We start from the raw sequence: 17,125 nt of genomic DNA, 5'->3' as shown, positions 1-17,125 counted from the left end.
TTCGGGCATGGTCTTAAGACTATGCAATAGATGTTGATGCTTCTATGTCTTCTTTTTTTTCTTTAGTATTTTTGTTTATTTATTTGTTTGTTTGTTTGTTTGTTTGGCTGCACCAGGTCTTAGTTTTGGCACGCGGGATCTTCCTTGCAGCATGCGGGGTCTTTAGCCGCAGCATGTGGGATCTAGTTCCCTGACCAGGGATTGAACCCGGGCCCCCTGCATTGGGAACACAGAATCTTAACCGCTGGACCACCAGGGAAGTCCCTCTATGTCTTCTTGTTTTCATGTCTTCTGTGATATCATTATAGCCCCCATAGTGTGAGTTACACATTAATTCTTTTTGGCAAGTGTAATGAAATTTAGTACTAACTATTAAATGTACACTGTTATTTTCTTTTGTTTTTTCTAAATCACTGTCACCAAAATGGTTATTACAAAATAAAAATGTGTTACCCAACAGTAAAATAAATAGCTGTAGATTTATATCATATGATATGTAATAAAATCCTTGCAGTAATAGAGAGCTCAGATTGTATTCACTCTGGCAAAACTGAATAAAGGATGGGAAATGTGCAATCCACAGGCCAAAGTAACCACAGGGCTCAGTACAACTGGCTGCGCATCAAGTGGCCAGCAGAGCCGGCAGCATAGAATAGTTCTGCCACCACCATCCCCTAAGATCTGAAGAAGCTAGCTGTATCTAACTGCTCGTGCCAGAGTGCATTTACTTTATCAGCAAGCACCCTTCCTGCTCTCCTTGAAAAAGATGTGTTAGCTTATATTACTTCTGGAAAGGAACTGGAAAAGATAAATGGGATTTGGCCAATTTAACCATATGTTAAAGTGAGAATTCTGTTCACTATACTGGTGTCTCACATATGAGAACATGCCAGGATGTAGACAAACAAGGTGTAGGTCTACCTAAACCTCTCCTAGTTTATTTATATGTAACTATTAAATAATACTTCATTCAAAAATGAAAAATCTGAGGCAAACACTAAACCAATGAAATACTGAGATAAAAGGCCTAAAATGGGACTATCCTGGGCAAACTGGATATATAATGTGACGTCAGTACATGGGGTATTTTAAACATCAATATAACATATATAAAATGAAAGCACACGTATAAAAAATGACAATCTAGCTCTGTATGGCATGAGATAGAAAGATTTCCAGAATGCTATAGTATTTTATTTTAAAAAGTAAGTTGTAGAATTATATATGCATCATGATACAGTATAATACTTCTGAAAAAAAGCCAATCATCCCCCAAATCAGGAAGGGTACTCAACAAACTATCAATAGTGCTAAGCTGTGGGTGGTAGAACTAAAAAGGAACAGGGAAAAGGAAAGATTTGCTCTTTATAATCTATTTTTGTTTGAACTTATTATAATGAGCATTACTTTTGACACAGGAGAGACAAAAACAAAAATAAAATATTACAAGGCATTAGCTAATTTAGTATCAACTGAGTGGTACAAGTAACAAATGATCTAGAAGTCCTGCAGAAGGACATTCCCTTTGGGCAGAGGAAAATAGAGAAGTCAAGCCGCCAAGAAAAAGGAAGATAAAGGTGGGAGCCCAGTGATCTTGCAAAGTCCACAGCCTCACAAGCCCCACAGTTGATGACACAGTCTCTCACGGTGTATAGATTGACGTGCTCTCCAATTCTGAGAATGATCCAACAACTAGTGAAGGGAGGACATGAGGAGCCTCAGCCAGACAGTAAGTGGAGAAGTAAATAATGAGTTGGTCTCCTGTTCATTTCCCTCTTCTTCTACAGTGTGGGCTCTTACTAACTTCTTATTGCCAATGTGTAATGAGGTCCTCAGCTTGAGGTTTCTTTGTATGTAGTGGGACCCTACTCCTAAACCTCAGCCACAGCTGCCTGCTCCACAATGATGAACCACAACCAACAAGGGGTCCTGGTAATTAAAATGGTGAGAACATCCCTGGAACATATATAGGACTGCTTTGGGGAACTAGAACAGAAAATTCACAAATGAAAATAGTGAAAGGTAAAATAGGAATGCTATGGCCAGATGGGTATCCTAAGGCCTTTTCTCCTCCAGAAGGAAAATATTTGTACTTTTATCCTATACAAAACAGGGAGTCATAAAAAGTTTTTCACTAAGGCAGTACATGACTACCACTTTATAAATATTTATCAAACAGGGTGTTAAGATGATTTTGGTGTGGGGTGAGAGAACAGTTGTAGGATGATCAGTTAGGAGGATAGTGAATTAATCCAGATGAAGGTGATGATGAATAGGAAGAGGACGGGAACACGAGAAAAGGAAAGATAGATTTTGAAATGACTTTCCAATGTACGACTAGATAGTTTGGGGTCGCTGAGTGAGGCAGGCAATTATAGCTGAGAGAACACCAGCCAGGTGTTACATATCCTAGGCATCAAAAGCTTGGACTTGAGACCCAAGTCATCAGAGAAACCAAACAAGACGATGTGAAAATTATAGTCATGATAAGAGGCAGAAAACTTGTGGATATGTCATTAGAAAGTAGCAAAGGGTAAAATCCAGGGTGTGCCTCTTCCTTGGCAATAACAGTGAGTAATGATGACAGGAATAGCTAAGAAAAAGAGGTGGGCGTTGTACAGAGCAGGGCATCTTGCTGTCAAAGGCTCTTACAGTCTTGAAGAAGGCAGCTATAGATACCATGCAGTGCATGCTCATAGTAGCCTTCAAGAAGCTAGCTGAGGAGCGGTGACTACTATGGGTGCCCATAAGGTTTCCTGCTGGGTAGGGCCACAGGATAGGCCAGGGTAGTAAGATGAGGCTATAGGGAAATTTATGTAGTAAGGGCTAAATTATTACAAAGGAATTCTGAAATTTTAATCTGGATGACAGAAAAGTAGTTTATGGATAGATTTTTAAAACTTAGGAGGAAAATGTTAGCAAGAAGGCACAGCAAATTCAGTTTTAGACATGACATTTTTTTTTTGCGGTACGCAGCCCTCTCACTGCTGTGGCCTCTCCCGTTGAGGAGCACAGGCTCCGGACGCGCAGGCTCAGCGGCCATGGCTCACGGGCCCAGTCGCTCAGCGGCATGTGGGATCCTCCCGGACCGGGGCACGAACCCATGTCCCCTGCATCGGCAGGCGGACTCTCAACCACTGCGCCACCAGGGAAGCCCCTAGACATGACAATTTTGAATGGATTATACAAATGGTAATGTCCAGAATAGAGATGGGTTAGATATATGAGGGAAATGCATAAGAAAACATAGTGTTCGTAATGTCACACGGAAGTTCAGGAGACCAAGACTCAGTATGTTTCAAACTTTTTGAACTATGACCTACAAGGTTATAAAAGTGCATTGCAGGGGGCTTCCCTGGCGGGGCAGTGGTTGAGAGTCCGCCTGCCGATGCAGGGGACATGGGTTCATGCCCTGGTCCGGGAGGATCCCACATGCCGCGGAGCAGCTGGACCCGTGAGCCTGTGCTCCGCAACGGGAGAGGCCACAACAGTGAGAGGCCCGCATAACGCAAAAAAAAAAAAAAAAAAAAGCATTGCAATCCAATGTGTAGGTGTACACACATATCTTAAAGAAAAGCTCCATGAAACATTGCTTATCGTTAGTACTTCCTTTGATATTTTCTATTCTATTCCTCCTTCTCCTTCTCCTCCTTCTCCTTCTTCTTCTTTTTTTAAATGTTGCCCAAAGCCTCTAAATTGATTTCAGCACCTTCCTTTTGGCTTAGAGATTTTTAGATTAAAGAGACCTTTGTGATTATTTTGTAGAACCACCTGAAAAGATATGACTGATAAATCCGGAAGATATATTCTTTGAGAAAGAGTAAAAAAGAGAAAAGCAGAAAATTAAAGATCACTTGGGAACCACTAACGGGGGTAAGGGAAAGGCCAAAGAAGATAGAGAGAGTAGGTCATAGGATAGAAAGAAACTAGTACCAAAGAGGACAATGTTGCAAAAAGGAATGGGTGGTCAACAAAAGCTTTTTTCAGTTCATGTCTTTGCCTCTACTGCAGTATTTCTCAAAGTGTAGTTGAAGACACTAATTTAAGCAGAATTACCTTGGCCACTTGTTAAAAATTCGAATACCTGGGTGGGCCTCATCCCAGGCCTAGTGAACTGAACTTTTTGGGTGTGTGTCCTGGAATTGACAATTAAAAGTTTCCCAGGATATTTTTTCCACCAAGGATCTTTATCTCAGTGCCTTTCACAAATCAGCTTTCAAAATGGTATTTTATATAGGAACATGCAATCTCACTTCAGACATTAGATGTATTCTTAAATAGTTGCTAAGTAAGTACTTACACACTAAACCATTATTCCCCCTGAAGACTTCCGTGATTAACTTCAGAATTATGCCCACCCAGAAGGAAACAAACAAGATTCCAAAGCATGCAGCCTTCAAATAAACATTCTTCATCCTGATTTTTCTGTACTACTTATGCCAGTCGCTGGCCAAATGGGCTTACAATCCTCATTATCTTTATTCAGTTTAAAAGCATATACTATATTTTAAAATTCACTGTACTGTTACATATTTCATTTTGAGTTTGAATTGAGTGCATTGGACTTAACTAGTTAAGTATCCCAATCAAGTGGCATTTAGCAGAACTCACAGGCGGGAAGTGCCACAAGGAGAAAGTTTTCAGAAAAATACAAAAACTAAAGTTTATGATTTGGACTCTAACATCAAAGATATCCCTTTATGTGGTAAGCCCTGTTAACAAAAATATTTGTCAAGTTATTACCAATTGATAACCAAAAAGTATGAGATGTGACTCTAAGATAAGAATCATAACTAACAACAACAACTACTACTACAGTAGATAACATTTTTTCACTTATCCCACATCAGGCTCTGTTTTAAAACCTTTCCATGGATTAACTCATTTCATCTTCACAACGATCGTGTGAAGTAAGTACCGTTTTAGACCTTATTTCCCAGATGATGCAGCTGAGATGCAAAGAGCTGTGTAACCCTCCTAGGGTCCCACAGCTAGAAATGGGAGCTGAGATTCAAACATAGGCATCTGGTCCAGAGTCTGTACTCAAAGGCAGTGTGCTGCAATGTGATTGCAAGAAAGTCTCAGATGTTGAAGTAGTTAGCTGCCCAGTAGAGAGAAAGACTTGCTGTTTATGGTCTGGGATTTTTTCTTTTTCTGTTCTTTATACAAGTGATTTCAAGATAACTTGGGTCTATAGTGGATCCCTGTTCACATTATACATGATAATATGATACTGGGGTGGAGCCTAAGAGTCTACATTTCTAACAAGTTCCCAGGTAATGATGATACTGCTGGCTTGGGGCCACATTTTGAGTAGCGGGGGCTTAGAGTATGAGATCTGGAGTAACAGTGCTAGTGTTGGAGTCCTAGCTCCATTACTTACTGGTTTTATAACCTTCTTGTGTGCCTCTACCATATCTGTAAAATAGTGAGATTAAAGTGTTGTTATGAGGATTACATGAGATAATCCATGGATACTACTTAGAACATAGAACATATTCTATGATACTACTTAGAACATATTCGCTGGAACATAGAAAGCACGCAATAAATATTATCTCTTAATCTTATAGAAAACTATTAAAAGCATATATTGTATCCCATTAGAAAGCCATTTATAGAATTGACTGACATAGCAGAAACACTAAATAAAATTCTATCATTTTTTTCCAGCCAGTCACTAGAACATCACTGTACACTGAAGGACATTTAATATATAAGTTAGACCCACTATCCAACTTTATTAATTACATAAATCTGAAACTACTCTAAATGAATTTGTATAAAGCTGGCTTTGGTCTATACTATTTAAAGAGATTATTTTGTTTCTATGCCAGAAAACTTTTTTATATTGCAGGTGTATACTGAGTTCCAACTCATTTATTTGAATAGCTTTCTCTGAATTTAGAAACAGGCATTTTTGCTTTAAAAATTCAGTTTTACCAAATAGAAATCAGAACTAGTATTAGATGAACAATAATAATGATCTAAAACATTTGTTCAAAAAAGGGCATTAGCATAGTTTAGATGAATTTGGATGAGTTGGTCAAAACCTTCACAGACAACTGTATACATTTTCAAACCACTGTACAATGCAGCATAATTACCTCTTGCTATTGAGGACTGGGGCTTAGAAAGAATATTACTTGTCAGAATTGTGATGATTTAACAGTGATGTGATATGGGAGAGTTCAGTGGGAAAGAAAAGTAAAGTCAGAACCAGAAATGAAAACTGTTAGAAATTTCTCAAATTCAACACTGCTTGAAAATTAAAGAGATAGAAGGCAGTGAATGGAGTACAACTAGGAAAGAAAGATCAATGTCCCCCCCCAGTCATTGATAAAAACCAAGAATGATAAAACCTGCAGGTTCAATCAAGGAGGAGATGAGAACTATGAAGTGTTTTAGGTTGGCCAGTATCTTTATGAGTCAGCAAGAAAAGATCAGTAAATAATTTGCCTCTCTTTTCACCGTTTATTTCTCAAACACAGGTGATGAAAAAGACAATTGTGGGACAGATTCTGATATGTTTATTTTTCTAAATTAAAACTATATTCAACATATGACCTGCGCTGTGAGAGCATGAAAGATGAGAATCAAGGAAAAGGGTGGAATTTGGGTAGGGAGATTATTATTTCCCTCCTCTCTCCCTTTCTCTCTTTCCTTGCAGAATGGGGTAAGGAAGGCTCCAGGCTCCTCCTTTAATGTCCAGTGTGGTACTAGAATTTTTTTTAATATTCAGCACAACATACCAGATTTTACTCTACATTTTGCTTTGTATAACAAGTGTTACTTTAAAAAATAAGATTTTACTCCCAAAAAGATCTGATTAAAAGTGCTTCTATAAAGGACTGGCATATGGAAAAATTTAAGGCAGGGTTACCTATACTTAATTATACTGAATAAGGATTCTTCTATTGAAATAATTACCAGGTTTAACTTGTACTTTTAGTGAAAAAAAAATTGTTGGAATTGTGATTCTTAACATCTAGAGATGATAACCAACAAGATTGGATGGTTTGGATTAGAGGAACAAGGAAACAATTATACCAACATCATGTTTTGTTATTTGGGTTTACAATGGTCTGAATCAAATTCCTGAAAAACAGAAATTTACCAAAATGCATGAGCTAACTTTTTCCACTTATAAGGCAGGTATTAGCTGTCTCTCAATACCAGAGAAGCAAGGAATTCCACTTCAGTGTGACCTATTTATGCCTCTTAGATTCATCATATGCATTTTTTAATGACCTCAAACCAAAGGAAATGTGGAAACCTATTTGAAAAGCTGACATTAAGGTTGTGACACCAATCAAAACAACAAGAGAATCTAAAGTTAAACTGACACACAATCCCCAAATCAGTCTGTTACACTCCTAATTTAAAAAACAGTTACTATGTGAAATAGTGAAGGCATGTCAGCCTCTGCTTTGAAACTCCTGAATTTTGTCATTTGGTGTTTGTGTCACAACCTTAATATTATTTAAATATACTTTTTAATATCTATTATTTTAAAAATACCTTTGAATTGAAGATACTCTAGCTTTGAAGAAGCCAACCTCAAAGCACTGCATGCCACTTTTATTAGAAGTGGTGCATAAAACATTTCCTGTTGACAAATCTAATTCATTAAAAGGTGAGATGGATGCATTTTAAAATAACTGGCTGGCATCATTATCTGCAACACCTTTTATAAATTATTCCTCTTTTCCCTTTTGACTGAACTTGTCACAGTTCCCTTTCAGCGTCTGAGTGTTATGCCTCATAGTCAATGCTTTCAACATGTTTAGACAAGTCATAAGTTAAACAAGCAGTGGTATTTTATTTTCTAGAAATGAGAAAGGGTAGCTGAAATACAGATTATTTCAGTCAATTCATTGATTTTTAACTAAAGACAAGTAAAGTCAGTTAGTGGTGGTTTCATCTTACACAAAGGATTTAAAAATAAAGCTATACTGTTTGAGTAGAAGGGAGAATTTGAAAGAAAGGAACATAAAGAGAGATGCTGGCAGCCCTGCTGAACTATTGTGCAGAAGACTTAGTTTAAAATTGAATTGTGCTTCCCCTGACATCGGAGATCAGGCACATCATAAGGCTGACAGCTGGCTGGCACACTACCTTCCTAAAGGAAAATGCTAACTGCATTTTTCTTAGAGGCCAAAGGAATAGAATTATAGAAGCTTTCAAGCAAACTGGGGAGGCAGAGTACAAATCATTTAAAATATGACAAAAAACATTTCTTACCTAATTTTGTTTCAGAAGACTATAAGAATGAGCTTGTCTTCTAATCCTAAGTAGGTGGTAAATTATTTCCTTATGAGTTGTCAGTAGAAGAGCTGCCCTTTCTCTAGTATCTTCAGCAGTTTTTTTTCCACAAAATATACAAAGCACACCTATAAAATAATTAGATACAGCTTTATCACTGCCACATGGAGGGGGCGTAGTCACAACATTAGTCATCTACATTGGCAGTGACAGTACTATCATTGTTATAATATACAGACTTGATCCAAGAGATGCTAGAAACACATAAAGACATCCTGAAGTTGGGATACCTAAGAAAACCTTATCAGCAAGATGATTCATAGATTACAGGCAAATGGATGACGGATGCACCTAGGAAAACGATATTCAAAACATCCCTTTTATTTTCATTGATTTTTCAAATGTTCCTAAAGAAACGTAGATCACAGAGAGTAAGGGATGGTTGCACCATATGAAATAAGCAATACCTTTCAATACAATTATGTTTTTCTTGTTTAATTACCAGTTGCCCCAGAACTGTTTACTAAAACCATCTTTGGGGTTTCCCTGGTGGTCTAGTGGTTACGACTCCATGCTTTCAATGCAGGGGGCTCGAGTTCAATCCCTGGTTGGGGAACTACATGCTGCGTGGCATGGACAAAATATTTTTTTTTAAATTTTGTTTTAATTAAAAAAAATATTTCCCCACTCTTCCAGGTTATCTTATTAAAGTAAATTCTGATTCAGTTGATCTGGGGTTGGGATCTGAGATTCTGTGTTTCTAACAACCTCCCAAGTCAAGTCACCAAAGAGGTGGGTCTGTGGTCTAAACATTCAGTAGTAAGATTCCACCAATCTATTTGACTTTCCCTGCACCAAAATACACTGTTGTTATTCTTAGTTTTTGGCCCTTTGTCTTTCTATATAATTTTAAAATCTTTTGTCAAGTATTCTCTCCTCCCTAACAAAATGGACAGTTAGGAATTTGATTGATCAAATTGGGCATCTGTAAAATCTTGAGTTTCCCAAGCCATGTGTATTGTATATCATTCCATTTATTAAGGTCTTATTGTCACAAAATAATGCTTTACTATTTTCCCCATGGGAGTTTTGCACATGTCTTGTTATGTCAGATGTACTCCCAGGAACTTCATATTTTGAATGTTAGTATAAATAATATCTCTTTGCAAGGGCTTTATCTTGTTTTGTTTATATATGTATGTATTTGTATAATTTTTGTATATTGATGTATTTATCCAGGATATTTTCTAAACTCTTATTATTTTTTCTGTGGTTTTACATCATACATACATAATGAGTTTTACTTCTTCATTCTAAAATCTATACTTATTTCTTTATCTTGCCTTACTAAAAGAAAAAGAAAAGAAGTCAAATGATAAGTATATTACTTAATAGAAAAATCTATTTTATAATCTGTGATCTGCCAAAATGATCTCTTCATTAGGCTTAGGTCAACTAGAAAACTAATATGAAGAAGGTTCCAGATGCTTCTCTTGATATTTATTGATTGTTCTCATACTTCTTGACTTTCTCTGGTGTCTGATATACAAGTGCTTAAATGTTACTAACATCCATTGTCCCAAGCTGACTTCCAGTTGATACTTCATCAGAAACAGACAAAAACCCTCATGGACAACTTGGCCAGTCTAGGAACTAAATTTGAGCAAAACAGTAAACAGAGGAATTGTAATAAGAGACATGGTTCAGTTCGGTCTAAGAACTAAGTGGAGATGCCCACACTAGGGAGCCATTACAGAGATACAACATATTACCTACACTACATAGCTGAAATCACAAGATTTCATGGAAAACCCAAAAATAACTGAAATTGCTTTCTTGATAACATTGTCAGCCTGTAGGGTGAATTGTGCTTCTTGATAGCTTTCAGCCAATTAGTTCGACCACAGGAAAACATTAAGACTTACTGTTCCACAAACTGTCAATGTTGTTAATATTGGTTACCTGAGGAAAGGTAAATGTGCTTGATGGTGGGATGGAGAATGGGGTAAAGAAAGAGAAAGATGCAGTAACTAAAATAATAATAACGACTGCAGTAATAATAATAAAAATACAACAAACCATTCTTTAAAAATGGGTTCAAAATCCACTAAAATAATAATCATGAAGAAATATAGCAATGCAGAAAATGCTGAAAAGGACAGATGAAAACAGGACCCAAGCACACACATACACATTACATTGCAACTGTTTAACAATATGTGCACAAAATTTTTAGTTAGGAAAATCAATAAGCATGTATTTCCCCCCCTTCTCCTCTAGAGATTCCCTTAAAAAGATAAAAAAGGTGTGTGTTGGGGTGAGGGAACAGGATGTAAACTCACAAAAATGAAGAGACTGAGAGAGGCATCACTACAAATTTGTACAATGTAAGACAGATGAAAGAGCTTTCATGGTAAAAACAGATTGGAAAAAGCAAAACTCTAGAATGTGTGCAGAGACTGCAATTAAAGAATGTCCTATATCATTGGCAGAAGTGTGGAGTAAGAAGTGAAGCTAAAGTATGCAAACAATTGACTGCCCAAGAAACACTGAATCTCCCTCCCCTACCTTTTTGTACAGCAACTTCTTTTTTTTTTCCTTCTCCGTAGTTAACTATCTGACTGTGAGTAAAAAAAAAAAAAAAGTAAATGGGAAAAGTGGTGTGTTTGAAGATACGAAATAACTATCTAGAAAATTAAGGATCAAAAGAGATGGGAGGGAGGGGATTAGGAAAACATGGTGGAGTCGAAGGACTTGAGCTCACCTCCTCATATGAAAACACCAAAATCAAAACTAACTGTTAAACAACCACTGAAAAAAAGACTGGAACATACCAAAAAAGATAATCCAAAGACAAAGAAGAAGCCACAACGAGACAGTAGCAGGGGCACTTTCATCATATAATCAAATCCCATACCCGCTGGGTAGGCAAGCCACAAACTGGAAAATAATTATATCACATATCACAGAGGTTCTCCCACAGGAGTGAGAGTTCTGAGCCCCACACCAGGCTTCCCAGCCTGGGGGTCTGGCATCAGGACGAAAAGCCCCCAGAGCATTTGGTATTGAAGGACAGTGGGCCTTGAGTGCAGTAGCTCCATAGGACTGGGGTAAACAGAGACTCCGCTCATGGTGGGCACACACAAAGTTTCATGTGCTCTGGAACCCAGGGCAAAGCAGTGACTCCATAGGAGCCAGGGTCAGACCTACCTGCAGGTCTTGGAGGGTCTCCTGGGGAGGTGGGGGTCGGCTGTGGCTCACTGTGGAGATAAGGACACTGATAGTAGAGGCCCCAGGGAATATTTAGCATGAGCACTCCTGGACATTGCCACTTTGGCACTGAGACCTGGCCTCATCCAACAGCCTGCAGGCTCCAGTGCTGGGATGCCTCCAGCCAAACAGCCAACAATGTGGGAACACAGCCCCACCCATCAGCAGACAGGGTGCCTAAAGTCATCCTGAGCCCACAGCTGCCTCTAAACACACCCCTTGACATGGCCCTGGCCTTCAGAGGTAAAGACCCAGCTCCATCCACCAGTGGGCAGGTACCAGTCCCGCCCACCAGGAAGCCTGCACAAGCACCTCGACCAACCTCACCCACCAGGGAGCAGACACCAGACGAAAGAGGAACTACAATCCTGCAGCCTGTGGAACAGAGAACACAAATGCAGGAAACTAGAGGAAGGGAAGAAAAAGAACTACAAAAACAGATCCAAAACAATTGACAAAATGGCAACGAGAACATATATATCGATAATTACCTTAAATGTAAATGGATTAAATGCTCCAACCAAAAGACAAAGACTGGCTGAATGGATAATAAAACAAGACCCATTTATATGTTGTCCACAAGAGACCCACTTCAGATCTAGGAACACATACAGACTGAAAGTCAGGGGATGGAAAAAGATATTCCATGCAAATGGAAACCAAAAGAAAGCTGGAGTAGCAATTCTCATATCAGACAAAATAGACTTTAAAACAAAGAGTATTACAAGAGACAAAGAAGGACACTACATAATGATCAGGGGATCAATCCCAGAAGAAGATGTAACAATTGTATATATTTTTGAACCCAACATAGGAGCACCTCAATACAGAAGGCAAATACTAAAAGCCATAAAAGGGGAAATAGAGAGGAAGACATTCATAGTAGGGGACTTTAACACCCCACTTTCACCAATGGACAGATCATCCAAAATGAAAATATATAAAGAAACACAAACTTTAAACGATACATTAAACAAGATGGACTTAATTGATATTTATAGGACATTCTATCCAAAAACAACAGAATACACATTTTTCTCAAATGCTCATGGAACATTCTCTGGATACATCATATCCTGGATCACAAATCAAGCCTGGGTAAATTTAAGAAAATTGAAATTGTATCAAGTATCTTTTCCGACCACAATGCTATGAGACTAGATATCAATTACAGGAAACGATCTGTAAAAAATACAAACACATGGAGGCTAAACAATACACTACTTAATAACGAAGTGATCACTGAAGAAATCAAAGAGGAAATCAAAAACTACCTAGAAACAAATGACAATGGAGACACGACAACGCAAAACCTATGGGATGCAGCAAAAGCAGTTCTAAGAGGGAAGTTTATAGCAATATAATCCTACCTTAAGAAACAGGAAACATCTTGAATGAACAACCTAACTTTGCACCTAAAGCAATTAGAGAAAGAAGAACAAAAAAACCCCAAAGTTAGCAGAAGGAAAGAAATCATAAAGATCAGATAAGAAATAAATGAAAAAGAAATGAAGGAAACATTAGCAAAGATCAATAAAACTAAAAGCTGGTTCTGTGAAAGGATAAACAAAATTGAAAAACCATTAGCCAGACTCATCAAGAAAAAAAGGGAGAGGACTCAAATCAATAGAATTAAAAATGAAAAAGGAAAAGTAACAACTGACACTGCAGAAATACAAAAGATCATGAGAGATTACTACAAGCAACTCTATGCCAATAAAATGGACAACCTGGAAGAAATGGACAAATTCTTAGAAATGCACAACCTGCTAAGACTGAATCAGGAAGAAAAAGAAAATATGAACAGACCGATCACAAGCACTGAAATTGAAACTGTGATTAAAAATCTCCCAACAAACAAAAGCCCAGGACCAGATGGCTTCATAGGTGAATTCTATCAAACATTTAGAGAAGAGCTAACACCTATCCTTCTCAAACTCTTCCAAAATGTAGCAGAGGGAGGAACACTCCCCAACTCATTCTACGAGGCCACCATCACCCTGATACCAAAACCAGACAAGGATGCCACAAAGAAAGAAAACTACAGGCCAATATCACTGAGGAACATAGATGCAAAAATCCTCAACAAAATATTAGCAAACAGAATCCAACAGCATATTAAGAGGATCATACACCATGATAAAGTGTGGTTAATTCCAAGAATGCAAGGATTCTTCAATATACGCAAACCAATCAATGTGATACACCATACTAACAAACTGAAGGAGAAAAAACATATGGTCATCTCAATAGATGCAGAGAAAGCTTTCGACAAAGTTCAACACCAATTTATGATAAAAACCCTCCAGAAATTAGGCATAGAGGGAACTTTCCTCAACATAATAAAGGCCATATATGACAAACCCACAGCCAGCATCGTCCTCAATGGGGAAAAACTGAAAGCATTTCCACTAAGATCAGGAACAAGACAAGGTTGCCCACTCTCACCACTCTTATTCAACATAGTTTTGGAAGTTTTAGCCACAGCAATCAGAGAAGAAAAGGAAATGAAAGGAATCCAAATCGGAAAAGAAGAAGTAAAGCTGTCACTGTTTGCAGATGACATGATACTATACATAGAGAATCCTAAAGATGCTACCAGAAAACTACTAGAGCTAATCAATGAATTTGGTAAAGTAGCAGGATACAAAATTAATGCACAGAAATCTCTGGCATTCCTATACACTAAGGATGAAAAATCTGAATGTGAAATCAAGAAAACACTCCCATTTACCACTGCAACAAAAAGAATAACATATCTAGGAATAAACCTACCTAAGGAGACAAAAGACCTGTATGCAGAAAATTATAAGACACTGATGAAAGAAATTAAAGATGATACAAATAGATGGAGAGATATACCATGTTCTTGGATTGGAAGAATCAACATTGTGAAAATGACTCTACTACCCAAAGCAATCTACAGATTCAACGCAATCCCTATCAAACTACCACTGGCATTTTTCACAGAATTAGAACAAAAAATTTCACAATTTGTATGGAAACACAAAAGACCCCAAATAGCCAAAGCAATTTCAAGAATGAAAAACAGAGCTGGAGGAATCAGGCTCCCTGACTTCAGACTATACTACAAAGCTACAGTAATCAAGACAGTAGGGTACTGGCACAAAAACAGAAATATAGATCAATGGAACAGGATAGAAAGCCCAGAAATAAACCCAGGCACATATGGTCACCTTATCTTTGATAAAGGAGGCAGGAACGTACAGCGGAGAAAGGACAGCCTCTTCAATAAGTGGTGTTGGGAAAACTGGAAAGGTACATGTAAAAGTATGAGATTAGAACACTCCCTAACACCATACACAAAAATAAGCTCAAAATGGATTAAAGACCTAAATGTAAGGCCAGAAACTATCAAACTCTTAGAGGAAAACATAGGCAGAACACTCTATGACATAAATCACAGCAAGATCCTTTTTTGACCCACCTCCTAGAGAAATGGAAATAAAAATAAACAAATGGGACCCAATGAAACTTCAAAGCTTTTGCACAGCAAAGGAACCCATAAACAAGACAAAAAGACAGTCCTCAGAATGGGAGTAAATATTTGCAAATCAAGCAACTGACAAAGGATTAATCTCCAAAATTTACAAGCAGCTCATGCAGCTCAATAACAAAAAAAACAAACAATCCAATTCAAAAATGGGCAGAAGACCTAAATAGACATTTTCCAAAGAAGACATACAGACTGCCAACAAACACATGAAGGAATGCTCAACATCATTAATCATTAGAGAAATGCAAATCAAAGCTACAATGAGATATCATCTCACACAGGTCAGAATGGCCATCATCAAAAACTCTAGAAACAATAAATGCTGGAGAGGGTGTGGAGAAAAGGGAACCCTCTTGCACTGCTGGTGGGAATGTGAATTGGTACAGCCACTATGGAGAACAGTATGGAGGTTCCATAAAAAACTACAAATAGAACTACCATATGACCCAGCAATCCCATTACTGGGCATATACCCTGAGAAAACCATAATTCAAAAAGAGTCATGTACCAAAATGTTCATTGCAGCTCTATTTACAATAGCCAGGAGATGGAAACAACCTAAGTCTTCATCATCGGATGAATGGATAAAGAAGATGTGGCACATATATACAATGGAATATTACTCAGCCATAAAAGGAAACAAAATTGAGTTATCTGTAGTGAGGTGGATGGACCTAGAGTCTGTCATACAGCGTGAAGTAAGTCAGAAAGACAAATACCTTATACTAACACATATATATGGAATCTAAGAAAAAAAGTCATGAAGAACCTAGGGGTCTGACAGGAATAAAGACACAGACCTACTGGAGAATGGACCTGAGGATATGGGGAGGGGGAAGTGTAAGCTGGGACAAAGAGAGTTGCATGGACATATATATACTACCAAACGTAAAATAGATAACTAGTCGGAAGCAGCTGCGTAACACAGGGAGATCAGCTCGGTGCTTTGTGACTACCTAGAGGGCTGCGATAGGGAGGGTGGGAGGGAGGGAGACGCAAGCGGGAAGTGATATGGGAACATATGTATATGTATAACTGATTCACTTTGTTATAAAGCAGAAACTAACAAAAAAAAAGAAAGAAAGAAATAGTACTTGAGGGGACTTCCCTGGTGGTCCAGTGGGTAAGACTTTGTGCTCCCAATGCAGGAGGCCCCAGCTCCATCCCTGGTCGGGGAACTAGATCCCGCATGCATGCCGCAACTAAGAATCCGCATGCTGCAACTAAGAATTTTGCGTGCCACAACTAAGAAGTTCGCATGACGCAATTAAAGATCCAGCATGCCACAACTAAGATACAGTGCAGCCAAAATAAATTAATTTTTTTTAAAAAAAGAAATAGTATTTGAGAAAAACAGATATAAAAGGGTCAATACATCAAAACGCTGTAATATTTACAAATATATATGCACCTAAAACAAGGCCTCAAAGTCAACAGAGCAAAAATTGACAGAATTCAAAGAAGAAATTGACTATTTGAGAATTATAATTAGATATTTCAATCCTCTGCACTCAATAATTGATGCAATTAAACAGAAAATCAGCAAGAGTACAGAAGATCTGAATGCTGTCAACCTATTCAACCTAACTCCCATATACAGACTACTCCTCGCAATGATGGGAGAATATACTTTTTTTTCAAATGCCAAAAAATTTTTTCAAAAATAGATCATATTCTAGGTCATAAAACAAGTCTCAATAAATTTAAAAGTAATGAGATCACAGGAAGTAATAAGATCACGTTCTGTAAGTACAACAAAATTAAATCAGAAATCAATAGCATTACAAAATTTTGGAAAATTCCCAATATTTGGAAGTTAAAGAACATACTTTTAAATAACAACAAGTCACAAAAGGAATCACAGGGGATATTAGAAAATATTTTTTACTGAATGATAGTGAAACACAATTTGTCACATTTTATGGCATACATAAAAAGCTATAGAAGGAAATCTATAGCTTTAAACACATATCAAAAAAGAAGAAAGGTGTAGAATAAGTACCTCAAGATTCAATCTTAGGACACTAGAAAAAGAAGAGCAAACCACATGCAAAGCAAGGAGATGAAAAGCAA

General features: G+C 37.6%; 1 protein-coding gene across 11 annotated transcripts in view; it reads right to left on the bottom strand.

Moving 5' to 3' along the window:
• Window positions 1-17,125, bottom strand: part of KIAA0825 (KIAA0825 ortholog) — a 398,483-nt gene that overhangs the window by 359,565 nt on the left and 21,793 nt on the right. For 10 of the 11 annotated variants that reach the window (XR_003431587.1, XM_027100606.1, XM_027100611.1 and 7 more), the window contains exon 2: window positions 8,245-8,393. The exons of the other annotated variant lie outside the window; for it this stretch is intronic. The gene's annotated coding sequence lies outside the window, so the exon portion shown is untranslated. The remainder of the gene's footprint in view (window positions 1-8,244; window positions 8,394-17,125) is intronic. 11 annotated transcript variants of the gene reach the window in all.

The sequence above is a fragment of the Aethalodelphis obliquidens genome, unplaced genomic scaffold (genome assembly GCF_003676395.1).
Source record: "Aethalodelphis obliquidens isolate GAN/ISIS:26980383/991018 unplaced genomic scaffold, ASM367639v1 scaffold4, whole genome shotgun sequence".
NCBI classification, from domain to species: domain Eukaryota; kingdom Metazoa; phylum Chordata; class Mammalia; order Artiodactyla; family Delphinidae; genus Aethalodelphis; species Aethalodelphis obliquidens.
Note: the sequence above shows the minus strand (reverse complement) of the source record. Positions and strands in the feature narration are given on the sequence as shown.